At 44.0% G+C, this 15,586-nt stretch overlaps 1 long non-coding RNA gene across 1 annotated transcript in view; it reads left to right on the top strand.

Annotated features, from left to right (window-relative positions):
- Positions 1-15,586, top strand: part of LOC146856098 (uncharacterized) — a 197,794-nt gene that overhangs the window by 81,651 nt on the left and 100,557 nt on the right. Inside the window, exon 2 of the long non-coding RNA XR_014981430.1 lies at positions 6,240-6,348. This is a non-coding gene — a long non-coding RNA (uncharacterized LOC146856098). The remainder of the gene's footprint in view (positions 1-6,239; positions 6,349-15,586) is intronic.

Here is a 15,586-nt window from a genome sequence, read left to right on the forward strand (position 1 = left end):
TTGTGACACTTTTGAGAAGGGAAAGTCAAATAAATTATTTACATGTGTAAACAATTCTTCCATAATTTCTCTAAGATGGAGCAACAGCATTTGTAGCAAAAATATTATTTACCAAAACCCAGAATATTTTTGTTACCCCTCCTGTACAACTTCCCAAAATTAACCCCAATGTTTATTTTTTAAAACAAAACTATTTCTTATCCCTATTTGTATATTTTCTAACTTAATAACCCTGGAAACTCTCCTATATGAATACTACAGTCTGCGAATAATCCTTTTTTGTTGTCTACATTTGTGATCAAACCACCCCTGAGATATATCACACCAATAATTCTTAGCTGCCTGGCTAGTAATATTTGTTGTGATTTGCAGGCATGCAAGTATATTATCCGTTAGAAGCAAAACATGCTAGTTTGTCAGAATATGGAGAAAAAGCACAGTTTAAAACGGCGGTTGCTTGAAATGGGTCTAATTTAGCTTTTACTCTTAGTTCCAAAAGTTCGCTCTTCAAAAAAATTTGCGAAATGTCCCGGCTTTCCTTCCCCTTTGCAAAGTTGTCTTTTTTCTCTCTGCAAAACACGATCATTTAACTGCTCATAGACTAAAGACAAGCACGACCCACAGTGTGAGATTTCAACGACTTGCATATTAGCATCCATAATTCCATGCTGGGAAATATATGCAGTTTCTCTTTGCAAATTTCCATTTTGCAAATCTTGTACAATGGCATTGCAGAGAAGGAAAACATTTAATAACCACTGAAAAGTATATCTTCCACAGGGGCATTTTTAGCTTTCCACAAACATATATGCGACATGCCTCATTGCACATTTTGTGATTTTCATGCTGATGTCTTAAATCAACCTTCAAAAACGATGTCAAGTTGGGAGCAGACCTTCATGAAGGTTGAAAAAACACAAACCTTTGCACATCCCTCTATAAACCCCATGGGTTATAGGACAGCCTTGCAGAAGGCCCCTGTTGACACAGGAAACTCTGGGCTAGAGTCAAGCTAGTCCTCGAGGAATCTTTATGCCCTGGACCCAGAAACGTAAGTACCTCTAAAGAGTCGTTCTCAGACATGATTCTGGTGTTTCTGGCCAATGACCATCCAGTGTCCTGGCCACCTTTGCCCCTGCAAGATATGGAATTGACCAGTAGCATAGCCGGTGTGTCATAGGCTTTGGTGCAAGGAAGGAAACGGCCATCTTACTGCTGACTGAATTATAAAATACAGAAATAATGCGTCTTCGGTGGGCCTCTGTGGTCTCTGGACCCCGGTGTAACTGCACCTGCTGCTCCAATGTAAGTAGAGCCCCAAGGAATTGACACATACTCTACCTGGACAAATTATGCCAACATTTCAGTTGCGTGCCTCATCCCTTGTTCGGTATTTACAGTCACACCGTGACTTTGCAACAACCTTCTCGTGGGCTGGTGTTTTGTAAATAAATCTCTACTTCGTAATTTAACTCGCTGCATTTCGGAGACATACTGGGGATTCAGGTTTCAACTCGAGGCTGGAATTATGGCTCAGCTGGAGTTAGGCGAGGGAAGTCATCTTGCCTGGAGGTACTCATTTGGCACATAAAGTCGGTGGGTGGTCCCTGGAGGCAGTCCACTGAAGGGGCTTGGGGGTAACTCAAATAAATATTATCTCTTTATGCTACAAATTGTGGAGAGAGTGTGTTTCCTATGTTTCATCATCCCGTGTCTTCATTGCACGTGTGAACTAGCGGTCCGATGTAGTCCAATTTCATGCCTTTGATTTCCATGTGCATGTGTTGGGTTCTGTGACTGAGGGTGTTGCTAGGCAACTGTAGCATCGCCTGGTGTCGTTTTGACGCCCACTGTGGGTACAATCGATGCAGATAGCATTCTATTTGCTTATATGAAAGTTTCAGCGTAGTTTTTGTATGTTGGAAAAAATTAATTGAACCGAATTTTTTCATTCCCTTTTCAGGGGCCCATTACCACATTCTGCAGGGTGACCTCATCATCTCTTGATACCCACTGATAGAGTGTGACATTTTATAAACATAATATGCGAACAAAACAGAACTGACGACACGAATTTGGAAATTACACTATGCACACAATAGATAGAAGTTTATGAAAAAGAAATTGGAGTAGTAAAAGCACCATCAGAGTGTGCTTGAATTGGTAAATATAAGAGTACATGCAAATTAACACAATTTCATATAAAAAGGAATAAAAACTTAGGTAAGATAAAACATGGCCTAGTGTCTTTGAAGAGTATTATGGAGAAATGGCATTGCATAGAATTATAGGTGGTATAGCAATTAAACAACGAGTTATAAACTTCACACTTTACAGACTAATATGAGGAGTGATACAAATTATGAAAACGTTGAAACGATTTAGATACCATGTAAGTAGAAAAACATGCATTAAGTAGAATTAATGCCTTTTTGCAGTAATTGAACATTCCTACGGATAATTAGCATGCTATGTTGATAATTAATGAATATTAAAATTGAATTTTGATAGTTATTATGATTTTATCTGATTTTAGTAATGTCCTATAGACACGAAATGAAGTAAATATCAAGTCCAGTTAAAGGGTTTTTGTTAGGACAGTATTGTGTTGACCTTTACTCTACACACTAACAATGGATTTCGTGATCTAGAATAATGTTGCATTTCACTTAGCAAGTTGTGCATTCTTTACTTTCTGTCTAACTCATTCCCATGAGAAGGGCATGGCTGTGGACTGAGACATCTACCATTCTGTGTGTTGCTACCATGTTTAATTTTGACAGCTGGTGTGGATTCATGAATGTATCCGTTCTCATGGAACCCATGAGAAATGATGCTAATGTTTCCATTCTTTAGAAGACTTATCCACGCATATTGAAATACGACATGCGCACTGGGGTTCTTTGCTGAGTTGAGGTTAGCTGCTGCACTAAGCTTGCTGAGGCTCCCGCATTGATTCCGACTTCCAGGCAGGAGCAGCAGAGGCTCAGGCTCCTGCCTTCTACATAATCAGCGGAGTGTGCGAGAAGGAACAGGAAGGCAGTGGCGGCTAGGAGAGACTGGCGGCCGGGCTGCGCCGCCGTGGATAGCCGCCAACCAATGCCCACCAAGTGAAGGAGGCTCAGGTAAGGTCAGAAGGCCTTAAATGTAGGGGGTGCAGTTACTCCACTAGGGCACGGAACTCCACAGAATTTTACTGAGTTTTCAAGTAACTCTGTGCAATTCAGTGGAGTACAACTCCGCGAGCTCCGCCCAGCCATAGTCATGATGCTAATGACCTGATATTACAAAAGAATTTCCCAGTTTCAGAACCATCCATTTCAAATGTCCAGCCAGGGACAAGTACGAATTTTGTAAGTGGTTCGCAGAATGTGAGTAATACAGGAGAGCTAGTGGAGATAACTCCTCAGGACAGTGGCGTAGCTAGGGTGGGGCGGTGGGGGCGGTCCGCCCCAGGCGGCACTATTTTGGGGGCGGACAAAGGCATTCAGATAAGGCTCGGCTTGCTTTCGTGGACGTTCGGGGACGGGCAGAGACGGAATAGGACTCGGGCAATGTCCTCTTCTTTTTTGTGCTGGCAGCTCTCCCCTCCTCTCTTCCTATTATTCCCTCTCTTTCTGTCTTGCTCCTCACTTACTGAAAACCGTGACTTGAAGAAACGGTTCCCAGCCTCTCTTTCCTTCTTTCATTTAGTTGCTTCCCTGTGAAATGGATCCAAAAAAGAAAAACACTCTTGCGAGAAATGCCCTTTTTCTGACATTTTTCTATTCCAAAGTGCAGCGGGATGGAGAGAAATAGAAGGTTTTAAATATGAAAAATAAATACATAACTAAATAAAGCAAGACAGAGGGGTTACAAAGTGGCCAGATTGGTTTTATTCACATCCAAACACATCAGCATCACTTTACAGACTTTGCAGTGAAGCGCTACTTTTGTTTTCTCGTCTTTCTTTGAACAGCATTGCTGGTCCCAGGTGGGAAAGTGTACCATTCCTGCAGGGACTGCAATACCTGGTTGATGGGTGGATTGGAAAACACAATGTGTACCATGGCTCTGTGTTTATGGATGTGGTCTTTTTAAACCATACTGCTTAAGTTTTGTAAGGATATAAGCAATGGACATTGAAACGGTTCCCTTCAGGGCCCTGTAGTCATGTCCTCAACTTTTCAGGTAAAACCACTCGCTGATTTCTGAGTGAGAGATCGTTAAGGTAACCATGTTGTTTCTGCTTACATTTCACATGTTTTACTTAATCTTGCATTCTCTATTAGTGGTTGCTTTTACTTTTTTTTTAGGCAGCATATTACTCAAGTGCATAATTTGAATTGCGCCACATCCAAGTGTTTATAGCGGGCACAATTAGGTTATAGGCTGAAGGCAGTGCGAGTTTCTCTCAGTGGGGAAGTATGGTGTTCAGTGGGGGAGAGGATGTGGCACTATGGCCAGAGCTGTCGAATTTGGAACTGGGGAACCGGGTTCAGCCTTCATGAACAGTCCACCAGAACACTCTACTGAGGGAGCACATTCCCATGCTAGACCTTTGAAGGTCCCGCTAGACCTTAGAAGGCTTGATGTCTTAGCACAAGCAGGTGTACCCTAGTGGTGTCAATTATGGGTTAACCTTGAAGGCCTGCCCACCACAATCCATACTGAAGTTCATCTCCAGTCTTGCGGGCAGGCCTACGCAGCAGCACACCCTAGAGCAACAGTGATCCAGTCGCTGTGACTCTGTCACTGAGGTCACATGAACCTTGAGCAGGTTAGGACGATACGAACGGTGTGACTGCACTGGGTACCTATTTCGGGTGGGTGCGTAGTGTTTGCAAGTATATTATGCTTTGAAAAAAACGTGCTGCCTCCTTCCTGGCCTCCAGCAATTTTCAGAAACAATAAAAATGTAATGATAACTTTGGTGATTAATGTTCTTCCAAGAGAGAGATCAGAGTTTTGTCTAGTGGAAGGGTTGACTCCTGGAAAGGTAGCACAGAGGGTTAATGTGCCTGCTGCAAAGAACATGTACCATGCAGATCACAAATTGCACTGCTTTAATGGGGGGACCATGATGAATGGTCATTTAATGTCAGCTGTAGATGATGGATCCCTGAACAGTGTCATGTATGTGCATGTTTGCATTGTGCTGAGGGGATTACCAGATAATTATTCACGCAGCTCTCTGATGGATGTCACATGCGTTTTTTGTGAATCCCCAGATAGATCATGCAGTCTGTGTGTTCTCTTTTGTACTGCCAGTCACTGCCAGTCACCGGTGTATTCAACTGTGTAGCCTTGGACCGTGTCATGTATGTGCATGTAACTTGCATGATCGAGGTAACTATTCGCGGCGATACTACTTGTCTCTCGGACCTCTTTCAAGTGCTCGCCGTCCTTTTTCCCCAGCAACCCCCCCCCCCTCCCCAGGGGCGGCAATCTGAGGGATAGCCCTGGGCGCCACAAGCTCTAGCTATGCCTCTGCCTCAGGATTTCAACGAATGGCTCAGAGAACATGTAATTGCGAAAAATCAAAATTAATTTCCATTTGCGGCTTTGTTTCCGGGCCAGTTACTACTTAAGAGTTAATTGCAGGTCCCAGCTCTACAGTAACTTCAGCATCAGAGAAAAATTCATATTTAGACATAAACAGATTAAGAGTAGAATTAGATGAGTTAACTCAAAGGACACTTAATCCTTGGAGATTAGAAGTTTACAAAGAAGAGGAACTACTGTTCCTTTGTGAAGACTTTACAAGAAGAGCAAGCTCATCACACATAAGATTGATGGTACTGGCTCAGAAATGGAATACAGATATGCGAAGTTCAAAAAGTTTGCAGAAATCACACAGGAGGGATTTCACTGACAAAGACATTGAAAATATGAGGGCACCAGGAGGAAACAACAGATAAAGGAATTGATGGGATTAGTTCGAAAATGGTAAGATTGAGAAAAGTGTCAAGGCAGGTGGTCAAAGATAAAGGATGACAAAGAGTACCAGAACAGCCATCGCCAATTGGGTTAGAAGGTTGTATAGGGAATGTACAAGTGCTTTCTATTAGAGAAGTGCCAGGAGGAGGCTATGTTCATGTGCCATAGAATAGACAAGATATTTTGTGTTTTGCAAATGATTTACCAAGACTCAGAGAAAAGCCAGTGAAATGGTATAGGCAAGTTGAATGATTTGTAAAGATTACAAAGGTTTTAAGGATTGATTTGAATAGACTGTTTGAAATTGTGGTTGGTTACAGCAGATTTGCGGACAGAGTGTAGAATCACTGTGGAATGGCCAGAGGGGGAGCCTTCAAGAAAGCCCAGAACAGGAGCCCCTTCTCCAGAGGTGATGAAAAATACCTGCAGGTAATGACATATTTGAAAACAAGGGTTGCTCCTAAAAAAATTAATTGGTTACAAATTGAAAGAACAACCCAAGAATTGAAAGAGTCAGTGCATGCTTTCTATGAGAGATTGGTACAGATTTTTAAACAATATAGTGGTTCAGAGACCATTGCAGAAATGAGGTGTTGGGCAGTTTGTTTACAAATTTGTCATGGGTTTGAGACCAGAAATTTCTGAGAGAATTCAACAGCAGATTCTATGTTGGTACGGCAAATCAGTGGTTGAAATTATGAGGTTTGCTAAATACTGTGCAGATGACATAGAGATGAGACGAAAGAAGCTTAAGGATAAGCTAATGATTGCTCCGATCAAATCAATGCAGCAAGGTCCCAATACAATGGGATTTGAGAATGTGGCACAAGTGCAGAGAAACTATCAATTTTGCAACGATGATGCAAAGGGTTACTGGATTTCAGAAGCATACGTTTGTGCTGCAAGGTAGAGAAGGTGGTGGTCCATTAGATCTGAGCACAGGGATTGAAGTGTCACAGTTGAAAAAGACAAATCCATGTCACACATGCGGAATGCTTGGACATTGGAGATGTAAGTGTAAAGAAGTGGTGAATAATATGGGGAACCAGATGCAGGATGTAGATTATGCACAGTCTCAAGGAATTAACATGGGTCAGATACAGCATGTGCAAGGACAGAGAAGACAAAATCCTCATGGATCACAACAAATGCATATGCCCCAAACTCCAATGCCTCAACAAAATGTTCAGGTACAAAGGTACAATGTGAATCAAAGTTTGTAATCAGAACCAGAATGTGGCAAAGCAATATTTAATTGCTTTGAATGACTGTGATCAGGACCCGTTAGCATGACGGGGTCTGAGGGGGGAGGAGTACTGCATGCTAGGGGTAGACTACAGTGATCCCTATGTGGATGTAGAAGTGGATGAGAATCCTATCTCATTCCTAGTCAACACTAGTACTACTCGCTCGACCGTAAGAACAGCAGAGGCCTCTAACCTGTCCCTCTCAAGAGAAAGAATCCAAGTTGTTGGAGTAACTAATAAAAAGATGTCCACCCCAATTTCAGAACCAGTTAGTATTACAATAGAATCGTTTGAAGATCAACATCGCTTTGTGGTATGCGATACCAGTCCAGTGAACCTACTGGGACAAGACCTGTTAAGTAAATTGAATTGCTCAATCTATTACACTCCTCGAAGAATTGAGTTCCATACAAATTATTACGTTGTGGTTTTCAAATGTGCGCAACAGAGACCAGGTGTTGGTATACATCCTCTCCTGATGAGTGAGTATTTTCCCATTGAACTGAGAGATACAGTGTTGTCTGTAGGTTGGAATTTCACAGGTAAAGATATTGGATTGATCAAAGCTGTTGATCCAGTTAAAATTTCGATCAAGCCATATGTTGAATTTCTGAGAACTCCACAATATATTTTGTGTACAGAAGCAATTGTTTCAATTACTCCTGTAACTGACACAATGATTGAACAGGGAATACTGAAGGAGATAATGGGGAGTCCATGTAACTCACCAATTATGGGCTTGCAGAAGCCAAATGGCAAGTAGCGAATTTTGCACGAGAAGGCTGGCCAAAGCGTCATGCGCATTTTAGAGTGCAGCAATCACTCCTTCTCCCCGAGGTCCTGCTCCGTGAGCAGTGGGGCGAAGCTCCTCCGTCTTAGCGGAGGAGCCGCCACTGTGTCAACAACAGAATCCAGGCAGAGAAACACAAGTTGTTATAAGTCATATTGGAAAATCAGCTGTTGCTTTTAACCAGATGTAAACAGATTTTATTGAAATTCCCCTTTGCAAGAGTCTGAGATATGTTTTAGTAATTGTGTGTATCTTTTCTAATTGGGTCGAAGCTTACCCCACTCACAGATGTGACAGTTTGACTGTAGCAAAATTACTGCGCAAGCAGTGAGACAGTCAAAAAGAGGAAAGGTACCTTGTCAAAGGTACGCATCATCTGGGTGAACTTATCTAGCCTCTAATGAGTGGGAACAGGAATATTACAAGTTTTGTTTTAACAATACGAGTTCACCTGATACTCCCTGAAGTGAATTGTGTTGTTGACTTTGACTTGGAAGTACCCACTGAAGGACTGACACAGTTTTTCTTGAATGTACACATCAATGAACAAGAAATGAGAGTTTTCTCCTACATATGAAGTTTTCAAGCTGTGCCATAGATGTTTAGTGTCAAAAAGACGTTGCTGTAAATAGCTCAAACCATTGCTGCTAGTTTTAATTTTATTTGGCGTGAGGTCTGAAGCTTGAGTGATCATGTGATCCAAGGAGGGCATCTCTGCTAAACCAGACATATATATATGCTGCTATTATTACATTTATTGTGTTATTACTTGTTACACTGTTGATTTCCATAAATTTGCCACATCATGCTTTCTTGAAAAATACTGAACGCTTCAATTCTGGGAAAAGTAATGATTCAAACGTTGATGATGTTAACATTGGCACTTTGCAGAATGATACTTGGCAACAGATTTTAGTGCAAATGTTTATACTATATTATTGAATAAATATGTAAATACCATGGATGTTGGTGATTGCTACATCTGTATGCAAAAACATACAGCAGTCACTGAAGGTGTAACTCATCATAGCTTGCCTTTGACTTATGCAATTTCATGTAGTGTATTAGCTAATTTATTTTATGGTACTGATCAACTGCAATATTATTATTATAAACAAGATCGAGTTTTATTAACTCACTGTACTGAAAAATGTATCCACATTCTGAAGTTTAAAGCACTAAAACAATGGATTGCATCTTTAGACCAGCTCAATCATTTAACATGGCTTATGCACATAGATATAATTTAACATGCAAATTAATGAGAGCTGAAAATAATTTTATAAATGCTGTAGAATGAAAAATAAAACGATAAATGATGATGATGAAGAGGTCAGATACAAACACTGTAAACATGGGAATTGACCAATGTGAACATACCTTTGAAATGTATCATATTAAAAGAATAAAAGATTACATTTTAGACATAGATAAAAGAATAAAAAGAGGTGCAAGTATAAATGAAATATTAGGTGATATATTTGGATTTCTGATCCCTTCAGTAGAAGTAGTATTAAATGCACAGAAAATTAGACAACTTTCTAAAATAATAGATAAATTAGTAATGAATACATCTGGAGGGTTTAGAGTTTTTTTTGTTTTAAAAAAAAACCTTTATTAAAGGTAACAAGTATCATCCACAGCTTGATGCCTACATCCCTGAAAGGGCCGGCACAGCAATGTGAGAGGCTATGAACTATTAGGAACGGGAAAGGAGTACACAGCAAGCCGCCTACAACCACATTGGGCCGGCCGCGTCAATCAGAGCAGGGAGCATTAAAGGCTATAGAATTAGCTATAAACTTATGTAGTTAAACAACAACTTATTAGAAATAACATTTCCACTATCACATTGCATGAAGAGTGAGCATGCCTGTATGATTTAACGCATTCCGACTATTGGAGTGTGGAGTGATGTCGTATGGTGACCCATCGTCTCCCTTATGCAGCTTGTTCCATGCAAGGTGGGGATTTCCCTCGCATCCGTTCACTTCACTGCGTTGGGGCATTGCGGGGGGGGGAGGTGGTTGTAGAGTCTGTGGCGATAGTGTGCTCCAGTAAATATATTTGTAATGGAGCCCATATATCCCGTGGCCGGGAGGAAGGGGGCAGGAGTTCAGCGTAAGTATGCAACTGTTCTTGGCAGTAGATAAGGTCTTGGAGCCAGTCCTTACATTTTGGTGTCCTCCCTCTTACCCATCTGCAAGCAACCCTTCTTTTGGCGAGGAGGAGTGCGAGAGAGGTGTATCTACTGATTTTTGCAGCCAGAGGTTCAATGTAACCTAATAATGTGGTCAGGGGGTCTTCGGGAATATGCAGTCCTGTATGCGATCCAATGCCGCAAGTACCTCCGTCCAGAAGCGGTGGATGGGCGGACAGTCCCAAGCCATGTGCTTAAAGTCCGCGCCTTCCCTCCCGCAGCGATCACATTTGTCATTATCGCTGGCGTGTAGTTGAGACGGTGGACATATTTATAATGAATGATTCAGAATTTGCTATTAGCGGAGATCTCTCCCGTCTGTCTGCAGCAAAAGGACCTTTGTTCGTCAGACAGGGGATGTCCCAACTTCTCTTCCCATCTACCCCTGGCCAGGGGGGGGGGGGTCATACTCCCTATCTTTTTGTACTGTCCGATATAGTAATGATATCACATGTGTGGGAGCAGTTTGTTGTAGAAGAGCATGTAGAGGAGACATGATGGGTGGTTCCTGTGGAAAGCAGGGAGTAAGGGCTTTTACGTCTTGACGCAACCTGACATAATAGAAGCGCTCTAGTGGGGTGGGGTTTGTGGACCCAAAAAACTCTTCACTTGTGCGGAATTTGCCCCCAGTGTAAAGTTGTCCCCAGGTTTGTATGGACATTTTGCGAAGCAGTCGGCGGCATCCGCCTTCTTGTGTGACTGAGATGTCCGGTCTACCGGACAGGAGTAGAAGTGGGGAGTATAATAAAGCGCATTGCGTGAGTTTCGCCAGATCTTGCCATGCACTGGTGGTGCATTGTACAGTGGTGGAAGCACGGCGCCTCGGAACCGCGGGAGTGCCCAGGTAGGCCGAGCATGGGGTCGGGGCCATATACCTCTATCGCCAGATGAGGCATGTAAGGGGGAGGGTTTATCCAATATGAAGCAAAATGGGCTTGGGCATAGCTAAAGTATGTCTCCAGTTCAATGGCCGCGTAAGAGTGCTCCAACGCAACCTGGCTTGTTTTCCCCCCAAATGAGTCTTATAAGCTGAGTCTATATAGATGAAAAGAAATGTCGGCTGGGGGCATAGGGGATATGGAGGAACAGATAATAGTTTGGGCAATATTACCATTTTTCTAAGAGCAGCTCTGCCAGCCATAGACAAGGGCAAGGCGATCCACTTTGTAATTTTTTCCGTTATTGAATCCAATGTATGCCCATAATTGGCCCTCATTAGTTTCTCACACTTTCGAGAAATGACTATACCGAGATAAGTAAGTGTGTCATTGCACCATTTGAGGGGATAGTCTGGTTCACATCTCGGGGTGGAGTTAGTTAAGGGATATATTTGGGACTTTCTCCAATTGATATTGATCCCAGACAGTCTCCCAAACAGGATAAATAGTCTGAGAATAGGGTTCGAGCTTTCTTCCGGGTCTCGCAAATACAGGGTGCGGTCATCAGCGAATAGTGAAATTAATATTTGTCTTTCTGGGTAGACGATTGCGTGATCGCGAAAGTGTTGGCGGATCTTGGCGACGAGAGGTTTTATAGCTAGGGCGAACAGGAGGGGAGAAAGGGGGCATCCCTGCCTGGTGCCTCGGGGTACTGTGAAAGCGGGTGACCATGCGCCATTGATCAGCACTGTAGCTTGCAAGTCCGTGTATAGGAGATTTATCCTGTCTAAGAATGGGAAAGGAAAGCCCATGCGGCGTAATACGAAGGCTAAATAATCCCATTCTAGGGAATCAAATGCCTTGGGGGCGTCAAGAAAGATGGCGGCCACACTCGCGTCGGGGTCGATATCATGTAGGATTGCAAAGAGGGTCCGCAGATTATGGGATGTGCCCCTAGTCGGCACAAACCCCGACTGGTCGGGGAGGACCTTGATGGGCATAAGGGTGCTAATGCGATTCGCTATGAGTTTAGCAAGGATCTTGGCGTCAACATTTATAAGGGATAAAGGTCTATACGAGTCGACTTGTGTGGTCGGCTTCCCCGGTTTTGGAAGGGAAATAATCAGCGCTTCGTGCATGGTTTGAGGCAGAATGCCCGACTCACGAGCCTCTTCAAAGACATGAAGCAATATCGGGATAAGCAGATGCCGAAACATCTTATAAATTTCGGCCGGGAGGCCATCTGGTCCCGGGGCCTTACCAGATTGTAGTTGCATGATAGCAGAGATAATCTCCTCATCTTCGTGATGAGCGAGCAAAAATTCTCTCTGTCCATCTCCTAGCCAGGCTATGGCGGTGTCCTCAAAAAATGGGGTAAAATCTACTGACTGTTGTCTATGCGTTTTGTATAGGTTTTTAGAGAATTGTCTAAAGATACCCACTATATTTGAGGTATTTCTGTATGTTTGGCCATCTTCGTCCTCTATTTCTAGAATAGTATTGGCAAATCGTGGGGGGCGGATCACAGAGGCCAGTGCTTTTCCCGGCCTCTCTCCCTCTACATAACGACGTGCCTGATGGTATTTCCCTCTGAATTTACACTCTCTTTCAGCCATCTCTTGGTAATCAGTGAGTAAGTCCCGTAGGTGTGCGTGTAATTCAGAGGTAGGTGAGGCTTGGATGGAGAGTTCGGCTTGTTTGATATCTTGCTCTAGCTTCCAAAGCGTGGTGCGGCTATCTTTTAAGACCCCCCCTGCTTTTGGCGATGCAGATGCCTCGTATGGCAACCTTAAAGGCCACCCATATCGTAGAATATTGCGGGACAGAGTTTTCGTTTCAGGCAAAGAATTCAGATATCTCCTGCTAGAGTTTGTCTTTAAAGACGGGGTCTAGTAGCGTTTGTGGGTTGAGACGCCAGGAGATGAAGGGCGGTTCTTCATGAGGTGGTGTAAGAGTGAGAAATACGGGAGAGTGGTCAGAATATGTGCGGGGAAGATGAGACGCATGTGACACCCAAGTAGCCAATCCTTTGTCTATTAGCCAGCTATCTATGCGCGACCAAGAGGAGTGGGCAGTGGAGTAGCAGGAGCCTTTGCCAGTTAGCGGGTGTAGGGTTCTCCAAGCATCTACAAGGTCGTGCTCATCTACAATATTTCTGAGGGCATATTGTGCATTGGAGTAGTGGTGAGCCTGTGGGTGCGACCTATCCAAAGTCGGGTTTAAAGTAACATTAAAGTCACCCCCCCATAGCAAGTGCGTAGATCCTATGTCTAGTATTTTGCCCCAGAGGATCCGGAAGAATTCCGGGTCATCCGTATTGGGCCCATAGCAAGAGACAAGTGTGATGGATTGTGCAGATAGCCTACCCCATAGGATACTGTACCGACCCTGCGGATCTCCATAAGATCCAATATGAGTGTAAGGGAGCGTGCGCTTCACTAGAATGAGAGTTCCTCGGGCGTAGGAAGAGTAGGATGTAAAGCACCTGCTGGTTGCCCATCGGCTGCGGACACGGGGGATGCGGCGGGAGCAAGGTGCGTTTCCTGGAGCATGGCACAGTGAATGTTCTGACTGTCTAAGTAGGATAGGATGTGGCGACGTTTACCGGGATCCCCCAACCCTCCTTATGTTCCATGTCAAGAAATTATATTGAGGGGAGCTGGGTCGTGACTCCATTGAGAGTGTGCAAAAAATGCGGATGGAAAGCTCGTGGTGTGCATTCAGAATAGTCAGCTGCAGCATGCGAATGCAATATGGTGCAGTAAAAAGTGGCATAAAAACATTCCCCCCTCCCCCACGGCATCATTCCTAACTCGCCGTGGTTCCCCCCTCCCCCCTCCCACAGCAGCAGCCCAAACCCGCGGTGACTTGCCCCTCCCTGTAAATTCCCTGTGTCACCTTCCGACAGGGGACGGCAGGACCAACATTTGAACCATTACAAAAGAAGTCAGTATAGGGTTCACCTGAGTGGGTGGCAGCTGGAGGGTGGCCATTTACCCCTTTATCCTACAAGGGTGCTCGGGGGTAACAATGGTGCTTTGTTCCCAGTTCATCTCCGAGGATATCCACCAGTAACGCAAAGAAAGTCTGATTTCAATACTTGATGCATGACACATGACGTAGTATAGAAGAAGTTGTGAAAGGGTTTCATCAGCAAGTTGCGGTCCCTATATGGGTGGAGGTTGGCTCTATGGTGCAGGATATAGTTGTCATTCCAAGTCAGACATTTCGCCTTCACCCTGAGAGCGCCGGGTGGGGGATGAACGGTTTGTAGGTGTCTTCAGGAGAGTCTTCAAAAAATCGTATACATTCTGATGGCTCGTGAAAAAATGTTGTTTCCCCTGGTGAGTGACCTTAAGACGCGCAGGAAAGAGCATTGCGTACTCGATATTCATTTGTTGTAGTTTTTTCTTCACAGGAAGACATTTTCTGCGCCCTTCTTGTACAGCCTGGGTGAAATCTGGGTAGATCGAAACCTCAATGCCGTCAAATAATACCTTCTTATGTTCCCTGGCAAGTCGAAGGGCTGTATTGCGATCTCTATAGTTAAGAACCTTCGCAATAATAGGGCGGGGTGGAGCTCCAGGCATTGGACGGGGGGCTAGCGCCCGGTGTGCCCTCTCGACAATGGACACCTGGGAGAATGCTTCCCTGCCAAATACTGCCACCAGCATACGTTCTACATAGTCCTCCATTTTACCTGTCGCGGTGGATTCTCAAGTTGTTGCACCGAGAGCGCGATTCTAAATCTTTGTTCTTAGCAGCAATTACTTTCAGAGCTTTTTCCATATCCAGTGTTCTGGTGACTGTGGTAGCAGAAGCGTCGTCGAGATCAGAGATACGTTGCTCAGCTTCTTTTAACCTCTCATCGTGTTGGTCGCTTTTGTGCGCTAGATGATCAATGCACGCATTCATGGTGTCCATTTTGGTTTCTAAGGAGGTTAAGCTAGATTGTATAGCGAGGAGGAGGACCTTCAAGTCATCTGTGGATGTGGATTGTTCAGACGACATGGATTGCTCCTCCTCTAGGTCCGCCTGGGATCTTGAGGATTTCTGAGCCTCGAAGTTAAGCTTGGGTTGTTTAGCATCGGTGCGGCCCATGGCGAGATGAGAGTTGCGCAGGGGGGGTTTGAAGATGTGATGTTGGCTTAGCGTAGAGACGTAAATGAATACACAAAGTGTTCCCCACCGACACAATAAGCCACGCCCTAGAGTAGTCACTGCCTGCAGGCACACCGAACAAAAGGTAGTCAACAGGGCCAGCGAAGTGTCGATGTGATGAAGTATGAGGCTCCGACCTGAGATCCAGGTAAGTGTCTGATGTGATGGCAATTAACACTTGTTTTGTTAGCCTCCCAGGGAATCGGCAGTATCTCTAGGCGATTATTACCTCACTTTTCTGCAGTTGAATTTGCAAAGTCTTAAAATGCTGTCTCAGTATTATTGGTGGTGGAGCGAATTGGAGCCCCCAGGCCTTCCCCCCACTCACACCGGATGTGTGGCAGAGGCAGCAGGGGAGTGTGTCCCACAATGACAAGTCTATGTGCTCAAT

The sequence above is a fragment of the Triturus cristatus genome, chromosome 4_1 (genome assembly GCF_964204655.1).
Source record: "Triturus cristatus chromosome 4_1, aTriCri1.1, whole genome shotgun sequence".
Taxonomy (NCBI): domain Eukaryota; kingdom Metazoa; phylum Chordata; class Amphibia; order Caudata; family Salamandridae; genus Triturus; species Triturus cristatus.